Source organism: Onthophagus taurus, chromosome 1 (assembly GCF_036711975.1).
Source record: "Onthophagus taurus isolate NC chromosome 1, IU_Otau_3.0, whole genome shotgun sequence".
Taxonomy (NCBI): Eukaryota; Metazoa; Arthropoda; class Insecta; order Coleoptera; family Scarabaeidae; genus Onthophagus; species Onthophagus taurus.
In genome coordinates, this window is record NC_091966.1 from 3,072,858 (window position 1) to 3,090,129 (window position 17,272).

At 34.8% G+C, this 17,272-nt stretch overlaps 1 protein-coding gene across 2 annotated transcripts in view; it reads right to left on the bottom strand.

The window, feature by feature from the left end:
• LOC111429266 (irregular chiasm C-roughest protein-like) overlaps positions 1-17,272 on the bottom strand; it is a 183,417-nt gene that overhangs the window by 66,237 nt on the left and 99,908 nt on the right. The window lies entirely within an intron of this gene.

Genomic DNA, 17,272 nt, shown 5'->3' on the forward strand with positions numbered 1-17,272 from the left:
AAAAAGCTTTTTTTTTAAGTGCCTCGAATCTATTGAATGGGTTAATGAATGTCCATCCTTTCCACGTTCAGTCGAGCTGCAGGGTTCCGCTGTAGAATTAATTGTTACTTCGTTTTCCTCGCGCGCCATTCACAGTGTCCGCTTCTATTGCAGTGAAATAAAAAAAAAATCTCCACTTTTTTTTGGGTTAAAAAGGTTTCCGGGGTTAAAGCAAACTTTCCAAAACTTTTCCAGTTAATTAAAACACCAATAATGGCGGCCCGCTTTATTTCGGCGGTGATTTCCAGCTTAATACACGCCCTTGCGATCGTTTAACTAAACGAAACGGGGAGAGAAAAGTATAAAAAAAACTCAGTGTGTTCGGAATGAATTATTTTTAGGAGGGGTGTTTGGTTTATTGTTACACATTATACTCGCGCCGATGTGTTTGAACTCTGTGACGGCGTTAAATAATAAACAGATAACCGGGAACGGGATGGTTTTAAGACTAAAAATACCTTATCAAACAGATAGAGAAATAAATCGAAAATGTTTACGCGCGGTCGTTAATTATAGTTAGTTTATGAACGCGTTTAACCCAATTGCAATAAATTTCTTGTTCGTTTTCAAAGATATTTTCAAAGATTTCTTAAGACCTGTCATCACCATCAATAAATTAGCCGCATAAATAGTTTAAGAAACACACATCATAAGAACGTAAAGAGTGTTTCGCACATGCTGTTAGATGGTTATGGGGGAATTCATAACATATTTTATAGTCTAACCCCTCCTTTGGGGGTTTTCTTAAAGCATACGCGCTCCGGCTTTAAATCTCGTTACGTTCCGGGCTAATACGCGCAGAAAGCTTTATGCACAGGCTTGTTCCTTCCACAACCATCCCGGTTTTCTAGTACGCGCTGGGAATGCTTTCGACGGCATCAGTCGAACCATAAAATTTTACGCGTCCATAACAGTTACTGCAGGTATCAATTTTCCAGAATTTTACCGACACTCGCATATCCGAGCGGTATACTGATAAGTAACCTTAATGTTTTTGATGAAAAAAAGATCATTTAATAAAAATTCATGACTCAAGTCAAGAGTCTAACATTTCCCACCATCAAATATTATTATATCTTTTAAAATTCTGATGAAATTATACATTTTGCACAATAATTTTGGAACCTCAGAAACTATTAAACTTCATATTCTGTTGTCAATCTCCATTTTAGTAAAGAATGTAGTATTTTTAGTGAGATTTGTATGAAGTAGTTGGTAGGTAGCGCTAGTTAGCATAAAATGTCACTATCTTGCATGTATGATATTTTCTAGTTGTAGGTCTTGTGTTAGTTCTAGTGATATTGCTAGTTAGTTCTGGTTTTACACTAGCATCCAGGATGTCTCTTAAAACAGCTAAACCTAAAATGATTCTAGTTCTACTATATTATCTAATATATATTATGTACTTTTCTAATACATATATTTAACCATTCAACTACTTCAATAAAAATATACAACAATCTAGTGCTGAATAACAATTGAAACTAGAGTTAACACTAGACCTAGAACTAGAAAGTTTCGGGTTTAGCCGTGCGTCTTCAGATTCTAGTTCTCGGTCTAATGTTAGTTCTAGTGATAGTGCTAGGTATAGTGTTAGTTTTAGTGATAGTGTAAGTGTAAAACTAGAACTAACACTATACCTATAACTAGAATCATTTGGGTTTAGCCACACGTCTCTAAAGACGGCTAAACCCGAATAATTCTAGTTCTAGGTATAGTGTTAGTTCTAGTTTTACACTTGCACTATCACTAAAACTAATACTATACCTAGAACTAGAATCATTTGGGTTTAGCCGCACGTCTTTAAAGACGGCTAAACCCGAATGATTCTAGTGCTAGGTATAGTGTTAGTTCTAGTTTTACACTTGCACTATCACTAAAACTAACACTATACCTAGAACTAGAATCATTTGGGTTTAGCCGCACGTCTCTAAAGACGGCTAAACCCGAATGATTCTAGTGCTAGGTATAGTGTTAGTTCTAGTTTTACACTAGCATTATTACTATGTAGAACTAACACTATACCTAGAACTAGAATCATTTGGGTTTAGCCGCACGTCTCTAAAGACGGCTAAACCCGAATGATTCCAGTTCTAGGTATAGTGTTAGTTCTAGTTTTACACTTACACTATCACTAAAACTAACACTATACCTAGAACTAGAAGCATTCGGATTCAGTCGTCTTTAGAGACGTGCGGCTAAATCCGAAAGTTTCTAGTTCTTGGTCTAGTGTTAGTTCTAGTTTTAATTGCATGCAGCGCTAGACCAAGAACTAGAATCATTCGGATTTACCCGTCTTGAGAGACCTGCGGCTAAACCCGAATGTTTCTAGTTCTATATCTAGTGTTAGTTCTAGTGATAGTGCTAGTGTAAAACTAGAACTAACTCTAACTAGAAGAATTCTCTATGATTACTCCATTCATATATTACGAGTTATGAAATTCATTTTCATTTTCAAGCAGAGATTTCAAGCTTTAACTCAACATACAAACCATATCTTTATCTCCATAAATAAAGTCAAAATTATTTGTGAAATTAAAATTTTTAATAAATCTCTCAAATAAATTCTAATCTTGGGCTGTTTGATATTCCGAAATTGATGTTGAAATTACCATTACTTAATTCAAATCAAACTATAATCAATGTTTAAAATCGTTATGTTCTTTGTCTTGAACCACACACAGCTGACCTACTTTTCTTTTGAAACGTAATTTGAAATTTTAATTTTAAACGTAGACAAGTTATGAATTTTATATTATGAGCGTCTGCGCAGAAAAATATAGAAAGAAATCGACGTATAGTTGGCGAATTAAGTTTCTGTTCGGTGGCACTCCCTCGAGTCTCCTTCGTCCAACTCCAACAGGCGATCATTAATGTTAGTTGAACGGTCCCAGCGAGCGTTACATAATCGTTACACAATGTCGCCGCTATCCACTTCACTCTGAAAAGGGGGTCTCGGATGAAACCAACGCTGGATTCCTACAGGTCGTATTATAGGAGTAATCCTCGACGATTTCGTTCCTTGTCCCATTATGAACGTTATTAAATGTGAAGCTAGAAAGTTCGAACTAAACATTTTTGATATTTACTATTCTGAAAATGAACATCTAAAAACAACAAAAAAGGGGCACTGAAACATATACAATGAAAAATCATTATTAACTTATGCGACGAGAGAGGTCAACGTAATGAGAAATCAATAAATCCATACGAGAGCTGTCGCTCTTTACCTCTACACCAACTCCTATCATTAGTTTCTATTCCTCAAATTACCAATCTGACCTCTAATCATATAAAGGTCATAAAGATCATAAGAAAAACGTAATGATTTCTTAGATATGAAAAAAATGTGGGTGGATGAAGATTAATGCAATAAAAGACCTTCGCGAAAGCAAAGTGCAAGAAATGAATAAAATTGATATAGGGGTAACACGCAAACCCCTTTCTATCTTTTGGGGTAGCACGAGCATTTTTATATTATCTTAGCTGTCCAAATAAAAAATTTATACAAATTCTTCGCGGTTGCGTGCCGAGAGATGTCAGCGTCTCGGTCGTTAGTTACCTCGTCGTATTTTCTTTCAACGAAATGCACGATTTTACATTGTCCTAACCCTGGTGCATGCTGCGGATCGTTAAAAATATAATAATAATAACCCGCAATGTTCTCATAATATAGAATGGATTTCATTTAAGATTTAATATACGAAAATATGTTTCCATAGAAACTAGGGCGTGTATCTACTTACTTTATCCCACATAAAATGCAACATGTCAATATAGTAATTTGAATGTTCGTTATAGCGCAATAAAAATATAAAATAATCTAGTGCTGCATAATAAATAAAACTAGACTAACACTAGCACTAAAACTAACTAAAACTAGAAACATTCCGTTTAGCCATACGTCTCTTAAGACTGCTAAACCTGAATGTTTCTAATTATAGGTCTAACGTTCTAACATTAGATATCACTGTGTTGCATATTTTATTAAATTAAAGCTAGAACTAACACTAGACCTAGAAATAGAAAAATTCGGTTTAGCCGTGCGTCTGAAGACGCACGGCTAAACTCGAAACTTTCTAGTTCTAGGTCTAGTGTTAGTTCTAGTTTTGCACTAGCACTATCACTAAAACTCATATAAGACCTACAACTAGAATCTTTCTAAAACTAACAAGTTTTTCACTAGCATTATCACTAAAACTAACATAAGCCCACGTCTCTCAAGACGGCTAAATCCGAATCGTTCTAGTTCTAGGACTTATGTTAGTTTTAGTGAATGTGTTAGTGTAAAACTAAAACTAACAAGTTTTTCACTAGCACTATCACTAAAACTAACATAAGCCCACGTCTCTCAAGACAGCTAAATCCGAATGTTTCTAGTTCTAGGTTTTATGTTAGTTTTAGTGACAGTGTTAGTGCAAAACTAAAACTAACAAATTTTTTACTAGCAGTATCACTAAAATTAACATAAGACCTAGAACTAGAAATATTTGGATTTAGCCGCACGTTTCTCAAGACGGCTAAATCCAAATCGTTCTAGTTGTAGGTCTCATGTTAGTTTTAGTGACAGTGTTAGTGCAAAACTAAAACTAACAAATTTTTTACTAGCAGTATCATTAAAATTAACATAAGACCTAGAACTAGAAATATTTGGATTTAGCCGCACGTCTCTCAAGACGGCTAAATCCAAATCGTTCTAGTTGTAGGTCTTATGTTAGTTTTAGTGACAGTGTTAGTGCAAAACTAAAACTAACAAGTTTTTCACTAACACTATCACTAAAACTACCATAAGCCCATGCCTCTCAAGACAGCTAAATCCGAATGTTTCTAGTTCTAGGTCTTATATTAGTTTTAGTGACAGTGTTAGTGCAAAACTAAAACTAACAAGTTTTTCACTAGCACTATCACTAAAATTAACATAAGACCTAGAACTACAAACATTCGGATTTAGCCATCTTGAGAGACGTGTGGCTAAATCCAAATGTTTCTAGTTCTAGGTCTTATGTTGGTTTTAGTGACAATGCTAGTGCAAAACTAGAACTAACAAGTTTTTCACTAGCACTATCACTAAAACTAACACAACACCTAGAACTAGAATCATTCGGGTTTAGCGGTCTTGAAAGACGTGCGGCTAAATCCGAATATTTCTAGATCTAGGTCTAGTGTTAGTTCTAATTTTGCATTGGCACTATCACTAGAACTAACAGAAGACCTAGAACTAGAATCATTCTGGTTTAGCCGTCTTGAGAGACGTGCGGCTAAATCCGAATGTTTCTAGATCTAGGTCTAGTGTTAGTTCCAGTTTTAATTGTTATTCAGTGTTAGATTGTGGTATATTTTTATTGAACGAACAGTAGAACCAACACTACACCTAGAATTAGAAACATTCGGGTTTAGCCGTGGTTTGAAGCAAAACTTTTCCTTTGCAAAACTACCCAATGCCTGTACTATTAAGCTGTGTGGGACAGCGCAAGTGCATATTAGTTTGGTAACTATGGTTACTGCATTCATATATTGCGAGTTATATGAAATTCCCAGTATACAAAATAAGTTTAAAGGGTTTATAAATAAAACAAGAAAAAGAGTAAGTTAAAGAGTTTGTTTACAAGATGTTTTGCTAATTAAAATAATAAAGAGAAGTGAACGGAAGAGATTATTTCTTTCCTAGGTAATTTAAAATGGTTAACGATTTCTTTGAAAGAATAACACGAGGCTATTGCATCTTGAAGGAAACGAACAAGAAGCTGGAACATTCTCATATAAATTGATAACGATTACGACGTGGCGTGCCTAAGAAATTGCTCCTGTACGGTTAAACGACGGGATTACGTAGTAAGTTTATAGAAAAAAAGGCGGTTGGTTAGCTCTTGGGTTGGACCTGAAGAAGTGGAGGGGAAAAACTTGGTGTCCCTTTCACCGCTTCCCGCTTCACTCCTGACATTGATTATATTAATGACCGTCGCTCCGTTTTTATAATTAAAAATTTCCCCTGCCGTGGCGTTGGTAATTAAGAGTTTTTCCGGGGAAGAGAGAGAAAGGGCAAAATTTATTTCGGAAAATAAAACGGGAAAATTAAATTCCTTTCTGGTGTGTTCGCGAACGGCGTGCGACAGTTAACCGTCCGCGTAATTGAATGTAAATATCGCAGGATTAAAGCCGGTAAGGTATCTGCCGCAGTTATTTTGATTAAACTATGCTGATGGAATACAGCGTTGTCACGCTCGGCATTTCTGATTATCATCAAATACCAGTAATCGACTGCGCGGTTAATTAATGTTACTACTCTCTATTCAAGTTATTTGTTTTCAATTTGACTGGACCGGTATAAATCAGAACTAATCTTACTAAAGCTTAATTTAACGTAAAATTTTCTGCCATCTCTTTCCTTTTGCGCGCTTATGCAAATAACGGTGTTTGTCTTGGGATAAGCCGGTGCACTGGTTAGACCAAAACCCTCCTTTCCTTTACGTTCTGTTATTTTTTGGCAACGTTTACCAAAGCGAAAAGCACACAATATTCGAGAGTCTTCGCTTACTATATGCATTGTGTGTTTTCCGGGAGTTGATTTTATTTCACGGTTTAATATGCGAGGGCTTCTCTACGTTTTCATATTTTTCAAGCTGCCCAAGATATAAGAGGACCCTTGGCCATGAGGGAAATTTCCTTTTCAAACCCTCAGGGTGAAATTCGTGTATTTCCTTACTCGTATAAGGAATCATAAATGTTGACACATCGTAAAGTTAGGTTTTTGCATCACTTCGTTAAAGTTTTAGACGATTCTTTTTAAGGATTAGTTTTAATTTGAAGGGAAAAAAAGAAAGTGGGAGAAAATTCGTTAACAAGAATTTACAATAGTCTGGACAACGAGCCGAAAAGGCTTACGATCGTCAAAGTTAGCCAAAGCCCCTTCTAAGTAACAACTCACTGGGCATTCTTTAATTAAATTCCTGCGGAAGGCAACGGCCGGGAGCGCAGTTTGTTTACGAGAACGAACGAACTCCGGCAGGAATGTCGAAACTTTTCATTCCGGACGTTCTATCGCCCTACTAACGAACAAAACACGGCCCATTACCGGCCTAGCAAAGACGAGTTTCTACTCAGAACCGACTTCTTGTCTTTTACTTGTCAAGGAGTACGATTTCTTTGTAATCTCCCCCTTTTTTTTTAGCACTTAATGTCAAGAGAATATTATTAATTCATTCCGTTGAGGACGTCGTTATAATTGGAAAAAATGGGGATGTTGAAAATGTTGGTGATCGTATGCGGGCGAGAGTTTAATGATATTCCGATTGATTCCCCGGTCTCTCGTGTTTTACCGATCGTGTTTCCGGACCGTTTTTAGCATCGACCCTTTTCGCCCTATAAAAGCCTCATCTCCCTCATCAGCCCCAAACACGAAACAACAACGAAGCTAATTATTTTAGTTGCTTTGTAAATTTCATGAATATTTTTATGTACATGATTTATGCAAATTTAAAGTAGATACCAACAACCTGTCGTTGTACGTCGTATTTGCGCACTGATAAGTCTGAAGAGTCAACAAAACACATTAGAGCGATATTAATCCGTGTGCAGGGTTGTGCATACACCCCAAATTACAGAGATAAATAATGTTTCAACTAGTTGCGGTGCCGCTAAACGCTCGCCCTGCAAATAAACACACGCGGCGGTCCGAGATAATTTCAATTTCGGGTCGCCGACGGTGGCAACCCCTGTGCGGGTTACGTTCGAACCAAGCGGAAGTTCACTAAAGATAAGGGCGTTTCATATTAATCTATTATTACTAATGTTTCAGTCAATAACAGTTTTGTCATTATCATCACTACATCTACTCACAATTTTTGTTTCATTGTCCACAAGTTTAAAAAATCGTGAAAATGTGATTTATTTTAAATTAAAATTACTATTACTAAATAATTCCTTTCTTTTTATAAATCTCGTTGTTATGTTTTTTTTTTAAATTCTACACTGCACGTTTGATAAATACAGGGTGATTTATTAGCTCACCATCAAACTTTGACATATGATAGTTAATCCAGTTACCAAAAAAAAATATATCTCCTATTTCAGTTATTTACGAAATTATAACACTTTAAAGTTTTTTTCAGCGAATTTATTTATAGTCAGTAAAATCAAACATTCAACAAAAACAAAGTTGTCATTGTGTCAGTTTGCTGTAAGGTTTAATTATTATTATTAGCACTGAAGAGTATGCTGATATAATTTTCGTGTATGGTTTTTCCAATGGAAATGGTGGACAATCAGTACAAGAATATCAAGAAAGATTTCCACAGCGTCATTTGCCATATTATTCAGTTTTTAGCGATTCTTTCAGAAGACTTCGAGAAACAGGTAATCCTGCTGCAGCAAAAGCTATTCGACCGCATGTAGTTAATGTAGAGGACGAAGAAGCTGTAATTAATGCTGTCATTGATAATCCTTCCATCAGCACTCGAAGAATAGCACACACACAACATACATGTAAGTCAAAATTTTGCATTGCGTGTATTGAACCGTGAAGTCCTTCATCCGTATCATAAACGGAATGTTCAAGCTCTACAGCCAGGAGATAATCAGCAACGGTTAGCATTTTATGAATGGTTATTGCAGCAACATGCCCAAAATAATGACTTCATTTGAAATGTTCTCTGGACAGATGAATCATGTTTTGATATAACACACGAAATGATATAAATAATTACCATAATGAAGATATCTGGGCATTACAAAATCTGCATGCGATTAGACCAAGGAAATTTCAACAACGTTGCAGCATCAACGTTTGGGGTGGAATATTTAACAACAATTTTCTAGATTTGCATGTACTTGATAGACGTTTAAACGCTGTAAATTACAGATTTTTTTGAACAATACACTTTTTACACTTTATACTTTTCTTGCTTTTTTTATATATTTCCACTTACATTTTATTGACCGTAAGTTTAATAATTATAGAATTAAGTTTATATGTAATTATTTTTAACCTAAATGTAGATTCGGCTGAGGATGTAAACAGTCATCCAGTCGAAACCGGTACCGAGGAAATATATAAAAAAAGCAAGAAAGAAGTTATATTGTCTTTTATTTCTTAATTATATAAAAATCTTGCAACATGGATTCTATCACATTCAATACACTTTTTGATTTACTTGATTTATTTACTTTGATTTACCTCTTAATGTAATTCAAAATATGTGGTACTAACAGGATGTTGCCCTACATCATCGCGGAAGAGTAGTTGTCGAGTGGTTAAACCAATATTTTCCAAACAAGTGGATTGGTAATAATGGTCCATTTGCTTGGCCATCTAGATCCCTCGACCTTAATCCATTGGATTTCTACTTATGGGGCCAAATGAAACAAATTGTGTATCAAGTGGAAATTAACACACGAGAACAGTTATTAAACAGAATACAAATGGCTGCTACTGAAATAAGAAATCAACCAGACATTTAAATTCGGCTGAAGAAGTCTTAAATTCGTCGTTGTGAAGCATGTATAAGCAGCAGAAGGAGGCTATCTTGAACAATATTTGTAATATTTATGTTTTAAAAAAAATTGTGCAGTTAATTATGATATAAAAATTAAACTTTAAAGTGTTATAATTCTGTAAATAATTGAAATATGATATAATTATGTTCATTAAGATTTTTTTTTGGTAATTGGATTAGCTATCATATGTCAAAGTTTGATGGTGAACTAATAAATCACCCTGTCTAACTGTTATATTAATAGAGATGAAATATATCGTACCTTAGAAAGTAATTCGAATATCGTAATGATATAAGAAGCTTTTAAAAGCAAATTTAATGGAGTATTAGTGTACCATAAATAATTTATTAATTTCCATAAACCTGGTTGAATTAGACTCTGATTAAAATAAAGAACAAAAAATCAAGCTTAAATTAAAAAAATCGTTGTGACTTTATTTATGGAGATAAAAGAATGATTTATGTGTTGAATTATAAAGCTTGAAATCTCTACTTTAAAATGATCTATAAGAATTGATATATTGATTATGAAAAATTTTCTGAAACGGCCCAAAATCAAATCACGTAAAATTAGTGATTATTTGAGAATTATTAAAAATTGAAAAAATTCAAAAAATCGCTCTGACTTTATTTACAGAGATAATGGCATGATTTATGTGTTAAATTAAAGCTTGAAATATCTGCTTCAAAATAATATAAGAATTGATATATTAATTATGAAAAATTTTCTGAAATGGCCCAAAAATAATCTAAAAGTAGTGTTGATTTAAGAATTATTAAAAATTGAAGAAATCACTGTGTCTCTATTTATGGAAGTAAAGGAATAATTTATGACATAAATTGAAGCTTGAAGTGTATATTTTAAAATTATGTATAACGATGAGTATGTTGATTATGAAAAGATAACTGAAATGGTCTAAAATCAAACAGCTTAGAATTAGTGTTTATTTGAAAATTATGGAAAATTGAAGTATTTCAAAAAATCGCTGTGATTTTATTTATGGAGATAAAGAAATGATTGGTAATGCGTAGTGCTTCACGGATGGAGAAGTGTGTTGTTGTGGTCGATCCGAAATTTCACCCGTTCTTGTTGGTTCCCTTTGTAAAGGAGCAGACGTTTCGCCAAGATCTCAGCTGGCATCTTCAGTGCGTTGTCGTAGTCTCTTGTCGGCAGCCGCACGTCTCTTAAGACTGCTAAACCCGAATGACTCTAGTTCTAGGTCTTGTGTTAGTTCTAGTGATAGTTCTAGTTTTAATTATTAGTGAGCGCTAGATTGTTCTATTTTTTAATCTACTAAAAATAGAGCTAAAATTACACCTGGACCTAGAATCATTCGGGTTTAGCCGTCTTAAGAGACGTTCGGCTAAACCAGAATGTTTCTAGTTGTAGATCTAGTTCTAGTGCTAGTGTTAGTTCTAGTTTTAGTTGTTATTCAGTGCTAGGTTGTTGTTTATCCTTATTGAACTAAAACTAGAACTAACGCAAGACCTAGAATTAAAACATTAGGGTTTAGCCGCACGTCTCTCAAGACGACTAAATCCGAATGATTCTAGTTCTAGGTCTGGTGTTAGTTTTAGTGATAGTGTTAGTGCAATATTAAAACTAACACTAGACCGAGAACTAGAAACATTCGGATTTAGCCACACGTCTCTCAAGACGGCTAAACCCGAATGATTCTAGTTCTAGGTCTAGTGTTAGTTCTAGTGATAATGCTAGTGTAAAACTAGAACTAGAAAATTTTTGAAGACGCACTGCTAAACCCGATACTTTCTAGTTCTAGGTCTAGTGTTAGTTCTAGTTTTAGTTAAATAAAAATACTGAACATAGTGATATCTTATGTTAACTAGCGCTACCTACCACTATCACTAGAACTAACATTGAGACATGTTGCATTTCATGTGGGACAAAGTAAGTAGGTACGCCCTGGTTTCTATTTAACACCATAAATGTCGATTATGACTATTGATGGTAATCATCACGGATTCAGTGATTTACAACAACTATTGACGGAAACTAATAAACACAAAGCTATGCTGATTTCGCCAAACTTGATGGTGTCGATTTAAACCAACTGGGTTTTTGCTTTTGGCAATTTGGGTTAAAACAGTTTTTCCGGAGTCCCTCTTCCCGCAAACGCCATCGCATGTTAGCGGCACATTCACGTCATCGGAATCATAATTGAAACCCATTCGCAGGTGCATTTGTATCGCACACCGCTTCGAATTTTCCATTTCAATTTTCCAAATTGAAACCGTTCCCTTTTCTGCTTTTTTGATGCTTAATCTATCGGTTTCAGTGGGTTAGGTATAGCAGGATTCGTCATATAATGAAACGCGTCGCCCGGTTTTTATCGCAAGGCATATATCGACTTTGTATGCTGACCAAAAATAGGCGTTGAGTGCTAAATTGAAAACGTTACCGATTCACAGAGTTAGCATTAATAAATGAATGTTTGCAAACGATTCATCTCCGAGATATTTGATTCCCGTTTTGATATGTCGTTTAATTTTTTTAAGTGAGGTGTAATTTCATTAGTAAAGTAATGAGTTTAAAAAAATTTAGCATTAATTGTAACGATTTCCTTCTGTACGCGAAAAACATTGCGGACAAAAGATAATTTGATACAACCCTTTGCGGTTCTTTGAACAAGGAATATCAACGTTCTGTGCAAAAGAGGCAAAGCTCTATTAATAACCCATTTATTCCAACCCTGCGTTTCCACAAAAAGGTCTTTGCAATTCAAAAAAAAGGCGAAATGATGAAAAAGAAGAACGGTTTCAATTAAAACGTTTGCACTTTACGAGTCCCTTTGTGGCAAAAGGCGAGCTTTTTTATTATTTTTTTTTATTCGGCGCGAAATACAAAATTTACCGGCGCCGGTCGTCATAAATCAAGTCCCTTTTACACGAGCCCAGGGCTGCTCTTTCGAATTACTCATAAACCGTCGCTGGCTGTTTATTTTACGTGCGGTCGTACCGTGTATGTGTTACGGTACCAAACACCTAACCCAGCTTTCGGGAAAACGTTTATTTTTCCGATTTCGAACCGAGGAGAAGAGACGTCGGCTTTGTTGCTTCGATGTCGTTTCGTTGACGGGCTGTTTGAGAACGACGCAGAACAAGCAATCAGTTTCCGAACGACCCGATTTTCAAACCCGAAAATATTGCATCACCGAACACCAAATCCCTTTCAATAATAAACAACGACGTGCCCAATTCATCATGTATCGAGCGATAAATAATTCATCTAATTACATATACCGGTCTACCCAAAACTAGAGTCTGATTTTAACCCGGTGTTATTCGTGCATATTTTATTCGTCGGATTTAACCCACTATTTTACATTGTGTTCTATTTATATACAGAATTTCATTAATTAATATTGTCCCGACCCGGATAAATTCCCACGAATTAATAGTAGACACAGGTCCAGTTTTAGTTTTTGTTGATTTAAACAACGCTGTCATCAAAATATTCCTTCTGTTCAATTTTACCCTTTTCGTAATTTCATTAAAACCAATTTATGTGATTTTCAACATTATATAACAGGTGGCGTGTACGTATGTGTGTTCGTATACATTCAGTTTTGCCGAACTCTGTGAAAATACACGCCGGGTAGGTCGGTGCAGAGGTCGAGCCTATCGATTTTCCAGTGGCGAAGGAAACCTCGTGGCGAGCACTACCGTACTGAGGGGTAAGGGTTGAGGTATGGTGAGTACATGACCGTACGTACTACACATACTTTGAATGTCAGCTTACAGACAAGAGTGAAGTGGATCGCTCAGAGCACCATTTGATTTCCAATTACAAACTACGACTAAAAGCTCAAACAATAATAGAGTCAATATTATGAGTCAGATTGAAATCATTTTCGTTTTAACTCATTATCAACTTTGTCCTAAATTCCTTTCTATTTACTTACGCGTATAAAAAGCATAACTGTAAAACCAAACGTCTTATCACACCATATCGTTTAAAAATAACGTTAGGTTAATAAACCAGTAAAAATCACGGTTGGTTTTTTGATAACCCGAATGACACACAGAGGTTTCAATTAACTAAAAAGAAAAAATTGTGGTTCTCATGATTCGTTTCGGTCGACTTGTTAGGGACAAACTGGATGACAGATTGTTAGAGACCTCTTCTTGTCTGGGTATTGTGGATCTTCGAGGAATCGAGATTCCTAACCCCCATCGGGCGGCCTTCCTACGGCGACAATGAAACTGCTACGGCGTACGAAATCGGTTGTTTGGCGGCCTTAATTCTGACTTGAATTGTATTGTTGCCTTCGGAACGGGAATTTAATTCGAAATTCCTTTTCGACTTGGAAACCTAAAATGAGATTCTTCGAAATGATGAGAATAAGAAAAGATTATGTAAGAACTTTATTACAATCATTTACATGTGTAGAAAAACAGTAATTAATTTTGTAAGAAGTGTTCATTTTTGAAGAATTCAAAAAATCGCTTTGACTTTATTTATTGAAATAAAGGAATGATTTATGGCTTAAATTAAAGTTTGAAATCTGTACTTTAAAATGATGTATACGAATTGATATGTTGATTATGAAAAGGTATCTGAAACGGTCTAAAATGAAATAATCTAAAATTAGTATTTATTTGAGAATTATCAAAAATTGATGATATTCAAAAATTCGCTGTTTCTTTATTTAAAAATATATTTCCATAGAAACCTACTTACTTTGTCCTACATGAAATGCATCACGTCTGAATGTTTCTGGTTGTAGGTCTAATGATAGTTCTAGTGACAGTGGATGTTCCGTATTTTTATTGAATACTTTTAATATTGACTAGTATAGTATAGAAGTCACAAATTAAACAACAAAAGTCGTTAGTTTTGCAAAAAAAATTTAGTTTGATTGAGTTAAGGTTGAAAGAATTTATGTCTATTAAGTTTGACACAGGATTTCTAAAAAAAGAAGTGGTACAACACCCTTGGCAAGTTATTTTAAAAGATGGCCTGTTTAGTCAAGATTCCAAAATGGTACAACAGTTGCCATTTTTCTTTTCATAAAAAATATTGCCTGTTTTTCTACAAAAAACAAGTTATTTTAGTTAGAGTTAAAAAATCATAACTCAACGATTTTTTAAGGCACCAAAATGAATCTTTTACCTAATTATAACGCTAGGAATCCACTTTTTAAGAAAATAAAAGATTTAAACGTATCTCGATTAGTTGTTGAGATACCACGTTTTACACTAGCACTATCACTAGAACTAACACAAGACCTAAAACTAGAATCATTCGGATTTAGCCATCTTGAGAGACGTGCGGCTAAATCCGAATGTTTCTAGTTATAGGTCTAGTGTTAATTCTAGTCTTACACTAGCACCATCTCTAGAACTAACACAAGACCTAGAACTAGAATCATTCGGGTTTAGCCGTCTTGAGGGACGTGCGGCTAAATCCGAATTTTTCTAGTTCTAGGTCTAGTGTTAATTCTAGTTTTACACTAGCACCATCACTAGAAGTAACACAAGACCTAGAACTAGATTGATTCGGGTTTAACCGTCTTAAAAGACATGCAGCTAACTCCGAATGTTTCTAGTTCTTGATCTAGTGTTAGTTCTAGTATTGCACTAGCGCTATCACTAGAACTAACACAAGATCTAGAACTAGAATCATTCGGGTTTAGCCGTCTTGAGGGACGTGCGGCTAAATCCGAATGTTTCTAGTTCTAGGTCTAGTGTTAATTCTAGTTTTACACTAGCACCATCACTAGAAGTAACACAAGACCTAGAACTAGATTGATTCGGGTTTAACCGTCTTAAAAGACATGCAGCTAACTCCGAATGTTTCTAGTTCTTGATCTAGTGTTAGTTCTAGTATTGCACTAGCACTATCACTAGAACTAACACAAGATCTAGAACTAGAATCATTCGGGTTTAGCCGTCTTGAGGGACGTGCGGTTAAATCCGAATGTTTCTAGTTCTAGGTTTAGTGTTAATTCTAGTTTTACACTAGCACCATCACTAGAAGTAACACAAGACCTAGAACTAGATTGATTCGGGTTTAACCGTCTTAAAAGACATGCAGCTAACTCCGAATGTTTCTAGTTCTTGATCTAGTGTTAGTTCTAGTATTGCACTAGCACTATCACTAGAACTAACACAAGATCTAGAACTAGAATCATTCGGGTTTAGCCGTCTTGAGGGACGTGCGGCTAAATCCGAATGTTTCTAGTTCTAAGTCTAGTGTTAATTCTAGTGACAGTGGTAGGTAACGCTAGTTAGCATGAGATATCACTATGTCGGATATTTTTATTGCACTAAAACTAGAACTAACACTAGACCTAGAACTAGAAAGTATCGGGTTTAGCCGTGCGTCTGAAGACTCGCCTAGCGTCTTGAGAGATGTGTGGCTAAACCCGAATGTTTCTAGTTCTAAGACTATAAGGATTATGTTGATTATGGAAATGTATCTGATTCGGTCCAAAATCAAACTGTCTAAAATTAGTGCTTATTTGAGAATTATTAAAAAATGAAAAGATTCAAAAAATCGCTCTGACTTTATTTATGAAGATACAGAAATGATTTATGATTTGAATTGAACCTTGAAATTTGTACTTTAACACGTTGACTGCCGCGGGTATATCACGCGCATTACTACACTACAGAAGTGTGTACCAGTTTTGATACACACGGCAGTCAACGTGTTAAAATGATTTATAAGGATTTTTACGTTGATTATGAAAAAGTACTGAAACGGTCTACAATTAGTGTTTATATGAGACTTTATTTTTGGAGATAATGGAACGATGTATAATTTAAACCTTAAAATTTGGTAATTATTAGTCAATCGATAATATGAGAGGTAGGTCAGCACTTATTATGGCATCTAAAGCATCAGGAGTTGACATCCATTAACTTCCATTAACTTTACATCAAAGACTTCGTAAAAATTAATAAGTCGTTCACCGGTTGCCGACATCATTAACATTTAAACCCTCATAACTTTTATTTTTATATTATTCTGTTTGAAAGAATGTCTAGGAAGCACATGTTTACATTTATTAGTAATATTAGTATTGTGATTTATTTCACGATGAACAAAATTACATAATGAAACTTATGTACCTGTGTACTTGTACACAATTCAATGTTGGCAATAGAATAACAAAGTTATTCAGCTCGATTTTTTTGCTAAAATGGTTAGTTTTTGAGGAGTACAAAAAAGTTAAAGACATTCTTCTTTATTTTAGAATATGCAGAATGACTTATTGAACACGATGACTATTTAATTCCAATGTTGGCAATGGAATAAAAATGTTACGCATTTTTGAGAAATTTTCGTTAAATTGTTGGGTATAGAATTTCACGTTAAAAACGACTAAGCTTAGTACCAGACCATATACCATTAGAAACTCAATAAATTATGGGTTTTCCATAAAATGATATAGCGATGTAGCGTCTCGCCCGCAAACGACCTTGGTTTAGTCATGTAAAATCGTGCAGTATACTTTAATGAATATTTATATTTATTGGAACATTTTCACATAAAAAGCAGGTCATTCTTTAAAATCATTCAATTTATGTAACAATATGACATTGATGTAGCGCCTCCGCCTCAAGGACCGGCGGGGGTACATTTAGTTTAATTTATTCATAATCGAAAATATAGAGGTTGAAGAAAAGTTATTATTATTACAATATCTCTAAAGATAATAAAGTTATTACAAATTTTCTTTACATATAAATTCCCATTAAAGGAGACTTGAGAT